General features: G+C 37.7%; 1 long non-coding RNA gene across 1 annotated transcript; it reads right to left on the bottom strand.

The window, feature by feature from the left end:
* Positions 1–8780: 8780 nt before the first annotated feature.
* On the bottom strand, positions 8781–14584 carry LOC122972415. The gene is made up of 4 exons (XR_006399743.1): positions 14574–14584; positions 11134–11141; positions 11093–11098; positions 8781–8907 (listed from the first exon to the last, which is right to left on the bottom strand). It is a non-coding gene; the product is annotated as an uncharacterized LOC122972415 (long non-coding RNA).
* Positions 14585–15696: the final 1112 nt, after the last annotated feature.

Below are 15696 nucleotides of genomic sequence, written 5' to 3'. Positions count from 1 at the left end.
TGCGTGCACAACAGAGAATCAACTGCACTTACCCCCATTAAGAGATTATATTCATCTTCACTACGAGTGTATGGATGAAGGGATTTCTTTTCACACCTTGTCAAACAAAAAGATAAAACCTGATGACAGTTCCAATCCAATTAAAGAGAAGAAACAAAATTACACCGAGATAAAAAGGCGGACAGGGAAAACAAACACCTTGAATAACTGACATGTTATTTTAATTCATATTCATTCAATGTAGCAGACTTTTTAAGAAAGCTGTTTCATTTTTGTTTTCATCTTCTTCCATATTATGTCTTTTTTTTTTTTTTTTAACTTGAGCCATTATAGGTTCTCATAATCCATCTAACTGAACTCCTTTGGTTACATCTTGGACCATTTGTCACAAAGGTCTTTATAGTCTTCTGGGAGATAATGGCTGGATAATTCAAGCTGTGTTGAGAAAAATGTTTGGAGGTGTCCAGGAGAATCGATGGTTATTGGAAAAACTGGGGGAGAAAAGCTGTTTGGATTGAAGCCTTTATGTAATCACACACTGTTGCTTTTCTTCAGCTCACACTTCTTCTCCTCCCACACATATTCATTTATTCTTCCATGACATTTACCACTCACCACACATTAATTCTGATTTGTTTCATATTGCTTGTATATCTTTTATTATTCTCTTTTTTTTTTGTTATCCATCCACAATCCCGTCTTGTTTTCATATTTGTTCTTACATGGTAATTTTCTATGTCAAGCACAAAGCTGTTTCTAAGACACAAACTGAAACTATTTAAGCAGAAGCTTCTGGTTCCTGTGTGGCTTTGACACAACTGTTCTGCTAACTAGAATGAAATTAGGTTATTGCTGAAATATTTTGACCCAACTTCTTATGATGAAATTAGTAAAACTTCTTTTTAAAATATGATCATTCTCATGATTTTTTTTTTTTTTTTTTTACAGAAATATAACTTTATTCTCATTACATTTTTTCTCAAAGTATTGTGATTTTGCTCTCAAAAATCTCCACTTTTTCTCCAGCAACATCAGCAGGTGTTCAGACAGAACAGCACTGTGTTAAAACAAACCCTCAAGCAATGGAGGACGCATTATTTCAGGCACTGATGATGCAATGAAAAAGAATCCTGCAAGCCTGTTTGCAAACTCCATGAGTTTGAAGGCTTATCAGAAGCCAGAACACTGCAGAACGGTTTATAATACTATGAGACAGGATTTATAATTCTGAAAAGTTATCATGGCAAAAATTATTTTACATTTCATCACAGCAATCCTCGGGTAAACAGTAGAAATATGGTGATCATGTGACAATGTAATCTACCATGAATGCATGCTTTCGATTGAATGGCTTGACTATGATTACGGCTGCTGTTCCCTTTTTTCCCTTTTATTTATTTTTTTAAATTTTGTGAGGCTTGATGTTGTGTTTCTGAAACACAATAAGGAAATATTTTGGGGGTTTTTTAAAAAAAGGAATGTGCACTTTCATGTATTTCACTGGTCAACACAACCATCCTGATGAACATAATTGCTTGGGAGTCTGGGCTTGTATGTTGAGACTGTCCTACCAAGAAAAATGACACAATAGGTCATAATGTCAGTCACCCAAAAACGACACACAGTTACATTTGAGTGACAGACGCCATCTAACGGCTGTAGTAAGAACCGGAGCAGTGGTGCAGTTGAGATGACGTCGACATGATTTAACAAATTTCCTCATTAGAAGGATTATTGTGGGGTTAATGAAGGTTTTAACCAAAAAGTAGACTTAACCACAGGAGGCTGCTGTTCGTTTCCCATTTCCAACCATAAGATGGGACAGATTCTTAAAAACCGTAACTACAATTGTCGCCTAACCTTAACACCGTGGTTTTTACTGTAGCCATGACGACAAAGGTGGCCTTACATTCAGGAAGTAGTAACTTTAACCCACACCACATGTTTCTCTGACCTTAACAAACTGATCATTTTAAGCCAAACCATGATCCTTCCCTAAACCTAACCAATTTGTTTTTCTGCCTAAACCTAAGCAGACCCTAATCATAGCATTGTCCTGCTGATCACTGCCTATAGTGTCATCAGATTACATGGTCAAATAACCTATTTGGTTGTTTAATTTGGAAGATTTGTTGTGTATGTGTATGATATTTTAAGAAGTCTATAAAAAATCCATGAAAAACAGATTAAATTTATGTAGACAAGTTCTTGTTCTTTAATGTTAGCTAAAAGCTATATTTGATGCTCCTTGAAGACAAGCCAAAATACATTTGTGCTTTAACAGAAAAACATGTTTCATATTAGATGAAGAGCGGGGAGGAAAAAATGCAAGTGGGACTGTTTAATGAGGCATGTCACTGTAATTATTTATAGATACATGAACATGATGAATGAAAGAATAAATTAAGATCCACTCTCACACTCCTCTCTCTGCTCCTTGTCTTAACATTCATGAACACATGCAACCATGTGTATCACTTCCATGACATGTGTGTGTGTGCAATCATGCACACTACAGGGTCATCTGAACCCAGCAGGTGCACAAGCAAAAGTAAACCTTGACTCATTATTTTACTTCCTTTCACACACAAAAACAGACACACATACACACAATGCCTTAACAGCAGGAGCTGAGGGTAGCGGTCACAGCAGCATAAACTAAGTCTCATTACTGTATCTTCCCATCAGCACACATCTGACTGGAGATGAATAAGAGAGGGCAACTGCTGTGAAGAAACCATTTACAGTTATAAACAGGTCAGCAGATTCTGACCTCCTCCATCTGCACAAGCACATGGGAACTGTGACAATATAAGATGCTGTGGTGAAGAAGCTATTGAAGCAGGTCAGGGCTTTTAAAAAAGCTCTGTGTTTGTGTGACGCTTTCACAGGAAATGGGTTTTGTTGCCTTTATAGGACAATACACAGTAACAAAGCAAGAACAGAAACAACAGAGCAGCTTATATTAAGAGAAAAGGATTTTAAAAAAACAACTTGATCAGCTTTACACTGATGTGGAAAAAAGGCTTTCCTGTGGTGAAATATAAGCAACAGAAGACAACAGTACAAATGCAAAAAGCAATAGAATACATGATGCTTTATACAATACTCGCATGGCCATATGAAACAGTTTGTGGTCATTGTAATCACTACTTTTATACTAGTCATCACTTAGTAGTTTGACAAGTAGTGGAAGAAGTATTGAGACCTTTTTCTTAAGTAAAACTAGCAATACACAGTAGAAGTACTACTTTACTTAAGTAAAAGTACAGACGTGATCTAAATGAATTACAAATATAAAACACATGATCTGTTTTACTCATAAAATGTAGATCTCAAAAGTAACTATAGCTGTGAAACAAATGTAGTGGAGTAAAGAGTAAAATATTTACTGTGGAATCTAGTAGGGGTGGAAGTATAAAGTAGTATAAAATGGAAACACTCAAATAAATCGAAATTTTACCAAGTATTTGAGTAAATGTTTTTTGTTACATTCTACCACTGAGCGTGACTCCAGCGAAACGAGGATAAAAATCGACAGTCCTAATTCCTTGCAAAAGCTGAAACAAAGATGCGTCAGCAGCCTGTATGGGTGAAATCAAGTGGATATCTTACAAATTTACAGTCTCTTTAGGGTAAAATTCTCTCTTTGTGTTACTGTACCTCTGCATTTATAGTCAGTGAAATAGTTTAACGGGTGTCCTGTTGTACATACTGTACATATAAGGCAGGTTTTGATAACTGAGTATCAGATTCTACCCATTGATAACACCACTGATAACTAACTGAAAAGAAAAAGATCTCTTCATGGCCAATATAGAGAGGAGGTATGATTTCATCAACCAATATGAGCATTTGACTAATAAAATAGACTTTAAACATTCTGAACTGATCCTGTAATGGAAACAGAAACATCCAATTACATTGTTGTGTAACCAAATCATCTGACTTTCAGGTGTTTATTGACTGTACTTAGTGCATATTATCATCAATAACTCTGCCACAGTACTATCATTTTTGACTTTTGGGTAAATATGAAATAATGCCATCAGCATCTGATACACGCAATTTGGCAAATTTTAGTTTTCATGACATTTAAAATTGAAATTTAATAACAGCCTGATGGTAGCAGCCACTCAGGAAATATGACAGATCCAGACGAGGCCAAAAAGACATAATAACAAAGATAATGAGAAAGGAAACTGCACAGACTGAAGGGAGAGGGCAACTGTACACCTAGTTAACACCAAATTTGGTGTTTTTTCCCTTCTTTTAAAGCTTGTTGGTATTTCTGAGTCTAGTCAGAGATGGTGTGGTATAAAGAAAACCTTTAAGACTCTTTCCTGCACCCTGATGCTTATGATCTTTTTTTTTTGTTTTTTGTTTTACCACTTTTAAGGACAAGAAAAGGCCATATGACAGACTGGACTGGACTCTGGTGGCATTTGGCATCCCCCAGACACACACACACACACACACACACACTTTGTATATATTTATTTATATATATATGTGTGTAGGCTGAGGCTGCAGGTGCTGCTCATAAAAATAAAAAAAAAGTCTAATGTCTTTGAGCTGATGGATGTATAATTGCATCATAAACACAAATGCCATATAAGGTGAGGTGTTCAGTCAGAGCAGTTGAGGAGATAAGGTGATGAGTCAGACACACAGGACGCTTCACAGGAGGTTAAAAAACAGTCTTTTATCATCACAACACCTCACTGCTATTTAAATTCACCAAATCTCTTTTTCTGCTTTTTGTTTTGAAGGTGTCTAAATGCCCCCTCAAACACACATACACACACACACACACACACACACACACACAAAAACATACAGATAAACAGTGTCAACACACTCAGCCTGACTGTGTTATGATTGAATACAGCAATATGAGTCCCGGCGTAAATGTGAGAATTTGCATTTATAGCTCGAAGGCTTTTCTGTTTTCTCTGGTCGTCCATTATTCTTCTGCACGTCTTGAAATAAACAAAGCACAGATTCATACGATCTATACTGTTGAGATTGATGTCTTTCATAAGAACAGATACAATGATGACAAATATTACAGCCAACGATCTGTATGCCTATAAAAACATCCATTACGAACCATCTGTAATCTATCTCATCCATTAAAGCTACTGTGTTGTAAGTAATCAGGGGACATTTCAGACTGTCAGGGAGCAGCGTAGCATCACATCACTTGTCACAAAAAAAAAAAGAAAAACTTTTCTCAAGCACAAAGACACAGACACACTGGCTGACTCAGAGTCTGTTCCTTCAACAAGAAGCAGCGAGCAGTAAATTGCTGTCATTGGTTTTGTTTTTCCCGTAGAGAGCTGAGAGCTCCGAGCTTGTCCAGAGGGAGAAAATTACATTAGTGGAAAAAAAGTTTTCACATCAGAGCTGAGAAATGTGCAGTCGTTTGGATTTTGCTTTCAATGTTAATGAGCTTCTCACTCCAGCTTTCTTTCACTGAATTTGGATTTTCCCATGTATTTGTCTTTTTGGCCATGCTGGCAGCATAGCTCTGTGCATGGCAATAGCACTCAGTCAGTCCACCACTTTTGTCCAGATTGAAATATCCATAACTCATTTGTAAACTCATGGTCCCCAGAAGATGAAGCCTACTGATTTTGGTGATCCCTAGACTTTTCCTTTAGCGCCACCATCAGGTTGACATTTTTGGTTTTGAGTGAATATTGATGGATTGCTGTGAAGTTTGCAAGTTTCCTGTACACACTACAAAACCAAATTGGCGTTTTCAGATTGGCCGTTTTGGAAGAGCTCCATTTTCAAGAGAGAAAAACATCAGGAGGCCAGAACAGAGGAAGATGCATTTACAAATTTAGCCAGCTTAATGTGGACATGGTCTGTGTCTTGTGAAGTCCTAGAACACCTACTGTTTTATGGCAACACACAGCCTTATGTTACATAAATATCTCCACATACACACTGTAATTCTCAATGGGAACCTCGGCCACTAGCTTCCAGTCAACTTCCTGTTTCCCAAGATACGGACCAGGCTGATGTTGTGTTAAAGTGTATGTTAGTTATGTTCCTGTCTTTGTGCTTTTACTGTGCAGGCAAATGCTCTGTTTTTCAGGGAGCAAGTTAGGTCAGTGGAAGCGTTATCCACCCAAAGGGAAAGATTATGCAAGAAACATTTTACTGTCACAAGTGGAGAAGAGAGAAGGAAGAGGAGGGATCACAACAGAAGTGATGAGAGGAGAGATAAAGGAGGGAGGGAGCAACAGAGTGGAGAGAAAGGAAGGCAATTAGCATCTGTTGCAAATTCAGATAGACAATAGGGGTGGGAGGATTGATCCCAAAATATCGATACTACAGATACGTTTTGTTTTTGAAGATCGATTCCAGCATCAATAGGATCGATACCAGTTTCAGTTTCTCTCTCCTACATTGTACCCATTTCATCAAACAGTAAAACTGTCTGTGCATCGTTCCATTGTCATGAACAGCAAACACATCTTAGTGCTCCACTGCTGTTGTGGTGTCACGTGTGCACTCAAACAACGAACATGCTGACTACCGGCACCAATCTGACACATGAATGCAGTGATGGCTGGAGCATCATGTGGAGCTATTGTACAGCTGTAAATGAAAACGTCACAAACTACGATGTATGTAGGAAGACTGTTCACTACTGGGGCAACACCATCAATTCCTTTGAACACATGAAAAAGTACAAGAGAACTGGGAGCTGCAACAGAAAAGAAGGGATGAAAAAAGCCTCAGACAGACCCCCAACACAGAGTCAGAGTTCAATGGCAGAGTCTTTTCAGAGAGGCAATGAATATCCAGGTATATGTAATGAAATTAATATTTTAGTCAAATCAAATGTTAGATTTTCAAACTGTAATTGGTCATCATTAGCTGCTAACTTTAGCAGACTGATTAAATATAGACTATATTTAGACAATCAAATAATATATTCAACCCATTTAAACTTATTATCTAAATTAATTATTTTAATGGGATTGAAAAAACTATACCACATGCTTCAGTTGGGAATCAAACCCGGGTCTCACAGGTGGCAATGACTGATAACCTTTAGCAAATCATTAAGTGGTCATGAAAATATATTCAGATTTTGCCTATTGATGATGCATTCACCTCCTAAATCATGACGCACTGCTCTCCCTTACATGAAAGTACATAAGCCGCTTTTAATTATCAAAAATATCGATATTGATATTGGCGATTCTTGCCCTGTATTGGATCGAAACCAAATTTTGCAGTATTATCCACCCCTACTAGACAAGGACAAGGCTACAGCCTAGCAAGGATGCCAGTTTCATATATCTGTCTACAGAATATAGCTTATCATAAGTATCTGTCCCTAAAAGTTGGGTAAGACATCTTTCTTCACTCTGCTCCCCACATGAAGCTCACTGCAGAATGATTTAACATAAACATCAGAACTGGCTTCTCACGGTGAGTTTATGTAAAATGACAGTGATTTAAAGCTGCACAAGTCACAATTTTTAAAAATACATCCTAAATCAGGAAGCGGCATTGCAGCAGAAAAGAGTGTCCCATCCTTACTTTATGAGACCCTGTAAATTCACCCTGCTTGTCCATTGAAATGCTGCTGCTGGCAGGAAAAGTTCTCCAAACACAGGAACTGAAGACCACGAGGGAAATGCACAACCCTCTAAAACATTCCTTCAATGGTGAGAATGGCAGGTTATATAATTTCTGGGTAATGAAGTCCTTTAAACCTCTGTCAAACTGGGAATAACAGCTGAAACTCTAAAGCTGAGTTAAACTTTAGAGGAATATCATATTGATATATTCATGGAAAAACATTACAGATATATATTATATGCTTAAACAAAATGTATATGAGAGTGAATGGACTGCATTTATATAGTGCCTTTCTAGTCTTCTGAGCACTCAAAGCACTTTTGCAATTCAGAGGCTGCCATGCAACGTGCTAACCTGCTCATCAGGATCTAATTTAATGCACATTCACATTCACGCACTCACACACTGCTGGCACAGCCATCGGGAGCAACTTAGGGTTCAATATCTTGCCCAAGGACACTTCAACATACAGGCTGGAGGAGACAGGGATCAAACTGCCAATCTTCTGATTAATGGACGACACGCTCCACCTCCTTGATAGTGAATGTTGAATTTAAAGCTATTTAGTCAATATTTTTAAATTAACAATGGGTCAGGCTTTCCCACTGTGTGTGGGGGAGAGCCAGTGCATAGATGTCAGTATTAGATATAAGAAAATAGAAATTAGAAAGTAGAAAAAGAGCCGAGTATTAACTCACTTCATCATGATGGAGCCATGTCTTAAGTCTGTATTGTGTTCTAGGGTATACCGGCATAAACGTTCACGATGCAGTTGCCTCAATTACCCACAATGCATCATTTCTGACTTCTTTGCATTGGTAAAATCCAATTTATTTATATACAATTATTAGTAGAGACCCTATGCCTTTATTACTTATAAATGTAACCAACAATGCGATATTTAGATTGATTCCTCCTCTGTCATTTGTTTCTCAAACACGCTAGCATGCTACAGCTAAGTGGTGCGCTGCCAAAACATTCTGGGTGGAACTCGCACTCTAGAATTATTGTTCTGCACATCAAATCAAGTGGATTATTAAACTATTTTGTCAGTAATTGTTTGGGTCGAGGAGGATATGCATGTAAGCTGGAGACAGAGAACACTACACTACAAAGGACTTGTGAAAAGGCCTGATTGTGAAAGGTCCAAGTGTGTTTTTAGAGGTCAAAAAGAAACAGCATAAATAAGATTCTTACTGAGTTGCAGTACTAGAGAAACAAATGTATTAAGTAAAAATGGCACTTTTTAAGTTAATTTATGATTTGCTGTATGCTTAAGAAATAAAATCAAACTCTCTGTACTATATTGAATTGTATTGCAATAGGGGTGAATTGTATTGTATCGCATTGGTAGTTGCTTGATATGTATCTTTAATGTATCGGATCATTGGCAATACATTGAGATGCATATTGCATCAGCCTCAGTGTTGGAGATGCACATTCCTACTGTGTACAGTGGACTCCAGATTAATTGTGACACCATACACAGTATTGTACTTGCACTTTAGCACTTTCCTTCACAAACAAGCCACCTTTTATTAGAGTGAAATTCACAGGATGTAATAACTTTTATCACAAGAGTCTTTTAAAGCTGTTGCAACTTTCAGACCAGATTTTCCCAATAACTGCAGTATTTCAATTCTGCACCATGGGCTGTTCTCGATGGCTCTGCAGGCGATGGCGCGCTCCAACTACTAATGATTTTGCAACTCATCCTCCTCCTCCTCCTCTCTTGTTAAACCTCCTCCATTGAACAGTGTCTCATTAAAGAAGAATGCCTTGAATACTCTGAGCAGGAGATTTGTTTGATGTAAAACAATTTCTGACACTCATCCTAACCATAACACACGAGTCCCTCAACGAGGGGTGAGTTAATCTAGAGTAGTAACGCACAGTACATGAGGTCTGATAGAGTTCAGCGATCTGGTGGAATTCAATGATAGAATGAGAGGGGCGGTGTGTGTGTGTGTGTGTGTGTGTGTGAGTAACATTCACACAGACCTTGACCGTTGAGGTTTCACTCCCTTCAGTGTAATCACATGCAAGACTGGCCACCTCTCTCTCGCTCAGTGTGTGTGTTTTACTCTCACAAACTTATTACAAGTAAGTTTCTTCATTAGTGGCATTAAGCCAAAACGTTAACAACAGTATGACAGTCCATTTTACTGTAGCAAAACAATGATTCAGAAAACAAAAGAGCTGTCAGAGTACTGTATACTTGAGGTTTTTTCGTAACTATGATTCACTAGAGAAAAGCTCCAGACACCTCTCCCAAGACTTAAGAAGTGGTGAAATCTGTATTTTGAAATGTAAAATGTACAGACGCCCAGTTAGGTTTGCCTATCTGCTAAATAGCAAAATCCAACACTGCAACTTGACAGGGTATTTTAATGCAAGGACTAAAACCACACAAAAACAAATTGAAGTCTGTAATGTGCATTAATGCAGAAACAATAAGCTTGTCATAAAGTATTAATACATAAACACATGTAGGAGAGAAAAAGGAACCTTATTAGTAAACACATTGACAAGTTGTGAGGTTAAGCTGAATTTGGACCTGAAAAGCAGGACTCAGATGCACAACTTACAACAGTTCAAATGCAGTTTTATTGAGAAGTTGTAGAGATGGAGGTTTGGAGAGCTGAGGCAGAAGAACGGTGAAGCAGGGCAGGCAGAGAGAGTTGAGCTGTCAGCTGGAAGCCAGACTGACAAGACACTGGGCGAGGCAGGTGGACAGACAGACAGAAAGAGACCACAGATGGGTAATGAACCACGTTGGCAAACTGAACGATCTGGCAAAGACCAGAGTGTAGAGCCAGGGTATGTATACTGCAGGAGCTTGGGTGAGTGGATGGGTCACAGGTGTGCAGGTTGATTGGCAGCAGGAGGGAAATAGAGTGTCATGTCCAGACAGAGACAGAGACAGAGAACAAACAGAGAACCAATAAGAAACACAGGGAAGGGGTAAACAGCAGAAACATTAGGAATGAGGAAGAGGCACAGCTGGGCTATGACACAAGTATACTATGCCTACTTTTAAGCAGTCAGTACTTTGTAAGGTGGAGTGGTTATACCAGCTCTCTCAGGACAGAGTGATTGGTTTTATTTGACTCTTCAGTTTTCATTTATCACTTCTTGTGTCATGTTTTATTCATCTCTCTATGACATTTCATCAACTTGCAGTACATGACATTCAAGAATTTGTGAGCTAATTTCAAAAGGGAGAAATGGGATGTATAACTTGTGACAGTTAGGTCAGCATTGCCCAAGACATTGAGAAAGAGATACAGGCAACTAAACAAATTTCTTAAAATGAATACAAGCAATAGTAGAACTGCTCCAATGACAGGAGAGACAACAGCAGGAGAGCAGCTTACATCAGACTCTCATAGTACAGCACTGAGGATCACTGATCAACTGTCATACAAGAGGAGGCTTAGACACACACACACTTAAATGCACATACACCCATGTGGCCCACTCATCACTTGTTGGGTGATTGCCCCTGTGTTTGTGAAATACATTTTCATCTGTAAATTGCATAATCTATACGCTATACGCATTTACAAAAAATATCATAAATACTACAATTTCTCCTTTAAAGTCCAACTGAAACCACATTTAACCATGTGTCTTTGCAGTCAAAAATAATATCAGCATGTTATTTAAATGTATTGTTTAGATTTTTGTTGTATTAGAATGGGAAAAAAAGATCTTTGCTTCCTTTTTTCAGAGTCTGTGGCTCTTGTGTTGTATAGCAGGATGCTATCAGGCTCAGTGTGATTGTCTGCTCCGCCTATAATTGAACGTCATGTTATTGCTTTATTCTAGATTTGATTTGCTGTATCGAAAGGACTGCAGCTACGTAAATGGACGACAGTATGGTATATAATTGAAATAATGTAAAACCATAAGATTTTTCACAGATTCTTCTTATTTTTCTCAAAGGAAATCACTGGATATGTGATTTACAGAGCAGATATCTCAAAAGAAGACAGTTTAATTTCAGTTGGACCAGATTCTAGTACAACTTTTGATATTGTATATATATCACTGTCAGCTATAAGATAAACCATCACCTCAGCCATGATGCCATTTAGACCAAGTCTTTAATCTTACAAGTGACACTGTTCAGTTATCTAACATGTCATCACGTTATTGAACTTTTATTGTCATGCAGCTTTGCTTCCCAAACAAGCTATAAGTCAATAAGCAAGCAGCACAGACGAAGCTGACACTGAATGAATGATAAATGTCACAAGCTAATAGTGAAGAATCACAAATGTGTTTCACTGATACAGCATCAGTCTAGCACTCTGCTCACAAGTCAGCTTCGCTGTCATGATTGCTTGTTACTAAACAGTCAAAAGCTAATTTAAAATAATTGGAAACAGTCAGGAAGACAGACTTTACTGGACTAAATCATAAGGTAATAATAAGGTCTTTTGGTTTATGTGTTACATGCAGACCTACTGTAATTCAGCTGTCCTTGTCTTTCATCTTACATAATATTAATTACAGTGAGTTCATCTGATGGTATACTAGTGAATTAATATAGGCTCCAGCACCCTGTGACCCTGCAGAGAATGAACAGGTATAGAAAATTGATGGATGGACTGATGAGTTAATGCAATATATTTATCTTACCCTGTCATATCAATTTAATATTGTACTGACTTACAGATTGATTTTAGAGGACAGTCCCTTTAATCTGACATGATTGTAAGAAATATTACACTTAAATCAATGTTAAGGCACTAAAGCACTAAAGAAATTCCTCAATTCCGCAACCCAAGGAAGGAATGTCAATATTGGATGATTCTGCAAAACCTGGGATCACATTCAATACCAATGTAAAATTCTTGCTTTATAAATATGTGCACATGGCGTACAGGATGGGAGTTTCCTAAATTAGTACTCAACGTTGGTATTGGACAAACATTATGAGTTGAAATATGGTACAATATGAACGTAATTCCTATAGGATACTGGGATGATGGGTTTTGTTTGCTTGTCTTGTTGATGAACTGTTCACAAAATTCATCAATGTGTCCCTGGTAGATGACTGGCACTTTAGTCCTGTATTAGGGGACCCCAATTGGAAAAAAAAACAAACAAATTTTGCAAGAACATGAATTCAGGCAGATTAATCATGTTTGCCTGCTTATCTCCAGTCTATCAGACAAATAACCACATTAACTCTCACTTTTATGCTGATGGACAATTTAGTATCCAATTTGCCGAAGCTGCTTGTCTGCAGTTTGGTAGGAAACTGGAGAAAAGTATTTTCAGTGCAAATCCTCCTATCTATATCATCATTTCTAGTACAACATATTTACTTTAGGTATATAATAAATTTATGACAAGGCATGAACTGTATGGTATATCAATTTAGTTCTGGTGTTGGTGCTAAAATAATCATTTAAATTAGATGAATAACTGACCGGGCTCTTTAAATTCGAACCATGTAAACGAGTGTAGTGAAGGTTTTCCCCTCAACTGCTGCCTACTGAATTTGAGTTACTTACTTACTCAGCGAGGTAAATCTAATTTAACTGTTCTATGAAACGTTATGTAAATCAAACACATTTATTTCCCATTTAAAAATGGGCCAGCTTTAATTAAAACCATTTGGACTGATAGTCATTATGTTTTCAATGAGTCATACTGAAGAGGTGAGCTGAAGGATGATGACAAATTGCTCATAAATATATATATGAGCCACTGAGGACCAACACATTACTGGAATGTGTTGACATCATGTAATATTTTCCGAGACTACACATAGCCCTTATTTGACCCTTTAGTTAACTTCATCCACAATGTAAATGACTGCAATGTTTTCAGATATGTGTTAATTGATGGCCACACGACTGAGGGTCAACAGGATTTGTTATCAGCACAACACAAAATACACTTAACAAATCAGCCTGATGAATCCGTCTGTTTGTCCCATTCACATCCCACAGTAGTTCAGTGTAGTCTTCCATCCGCTGGAACAAAGGAGTTTTTTGTGTGGGCTGCTATAATTAAGCATGTTGATCGGAGGGTTATGAGTGCTGATCCTCGCTCCCTTTGTCTGCTTGGGGTTAGACTGCGGTCAGTGCAGTTAATAGCTTTGCAGCTTTAATGTTGTCGCACTGTTGAAGCGCAAAGCTGCTACAGTGGAGATCTCCCTGAATGCTGTTAACATGCTTACTCGCACGTTTTGCGATTGTATGGTAAAATTATATAGTAAAAGTTGAATTAAATGTCAGATACATGATCAACCAGTTTGATAATGTAGAGGGAAAAATATGTTTACAGGCACAGTGGCAGCCTTGTTATCATCAGGTTTTTGGAGTTGGGTTTGGAGCTGGTTTCAAAAAGTAGCACAAGCCATTGACCTAGTTTTTAGAGGCCCAAATGTGCAAGTTCAATTACATAGAAAGACACTTGGATACTGTGGCATAAAAACTGTCCGCTATCTGCAAATTGTAACCAAATAAAGTGATAAATAACACAATGGTGGATTGAATATGGTGAATATTAATATATGTTGAATATTGCTTGTTGCTCTGTTTTTTTCAGTCATGGTAGAGGCTATTGGATGGACTGCAATGAAATCTGGTGCAAACATTCATGTCCGCCTCACAATGAATTGTGGTAACTTTTCCTTTTTGAATGACTGACATTATCAGGTCAAAAGCTAGACCTTGTGTTAAATGCTAGCTAGGAAATGTTAGCATGCTATCTATCTCTCCAAATGCTCCAAACAGCATCAGTGTCCAGACAACCATAAACCAAAGGAGATCAATCTTCAACATACCATCACAAACACTTAAAACCAGGATGTTAAAAACATCTAAACAGGATTACAAATACCTAATGTTCCATGTAGACATCATAGCTCCAAAATAATCTTGCATGTAAACATACTAAATAATACAGTTACACTGGTTTCGAGTCATTTTGAAAGAGACACTGTCAAATCTCCTATTTTGTCTCGTATGAGGACTTGTTGACGTAAACATGCAATACTTCTAATGTCTGACATTTGGATCAGTTTCCACACAGATATGGTTTGTTAATATTTCGCATCCTAAGTTTCAGTGGAGACTGTGTTGCATTTATGTGAAAAATATCTGCACATCAAAGGCTGCATCCAGCATCCAGTTTAAATATGAGGGCTTTGTGTTCCTTCCATCTACAAATAAATACTTCTTGTGAGTCCGTTTCATGTGCAGGCATTCATATCTAAATCAATAAGCAGCTCAGGAATTGACTGAAAGCAGCGTTCAGTAGGTCAGATGGGAACACGTAGCCATACAGGTGTGCACACACTGCCATGTGTTTTGTTTTCTTTCTGTTTTTCCATCTGTGCTGGAGACCCTGCTGTGTTGTTTGGAGCAGAAAAACATCTGCTGGTTTGGTGCTAAAGTGATCTTCAGCCACATCAAGCTGAATAAACAGTACAACGGCACTTGCAACACAGGCTGAATGTGTTTGTATACACACGTGCATTATCTATCTATTTTAGACAATACCATCAAGAGAAAGAGTTCTTGTTTAAAGTTCAAATGTTAAACACTTTCAAAATGTCCTAGATTTATGAGCCCTTTAAAGGTCAGCTCTTCCTGTTAGTTATTAAGGATGAGAAAATGAAACTTGAAGCACCCAGTTAAAGGCAGGTTATCAGAAAGTGTGATTTGTATTTTAGGCTTTGAGTTACAAAACAGATAATCTAAATGATAAAGTTGAACCTTACAAATTGGATTTTTTTTTTTTGCCACTGTCAATTCTCCAAACTGAACATGTGTGCAGTCACGTTGCTCAGAAACAACTAAAGAGAAGGTGAGAATATTCGTACCCGGCGTTGCTTTTGAGTTAAGAGATTATTTTTTATTTTCTTTTTGTTCTCCTTAATTCATTGTAGCGTATAAAAAGCCTTATCGTCTCCTTTCAGTAGCTTTCAATCTCTCACAGTGATTTCCTTTGGAGCGTGAGGAAAATCCTGACAATGAATCAAATGGGATGCCAGGTCCTTCCAACAATACATCTGGCCCACATCCCAACATTAGGAACCTGAGACTAACCTTCTTTGCA

This window comes from Thunnus albacares, chromosome 21, assembly GCF_914725855.1.
Source record: "Thunnus albacares chromosome 21, fThuAlb1.1, whole genome shotgun sequence".
Lineage (NCBI taxonomy): Eukaryota > Metazoa > Chordata > Actinopteri > Scombriformes > Scombridae > Thunnus > Thunnus albacares.
Note: the sequence above shows the minus strand (reverse complement) of the source record. Positions and strands in the feature narration are given on the sequence as shown.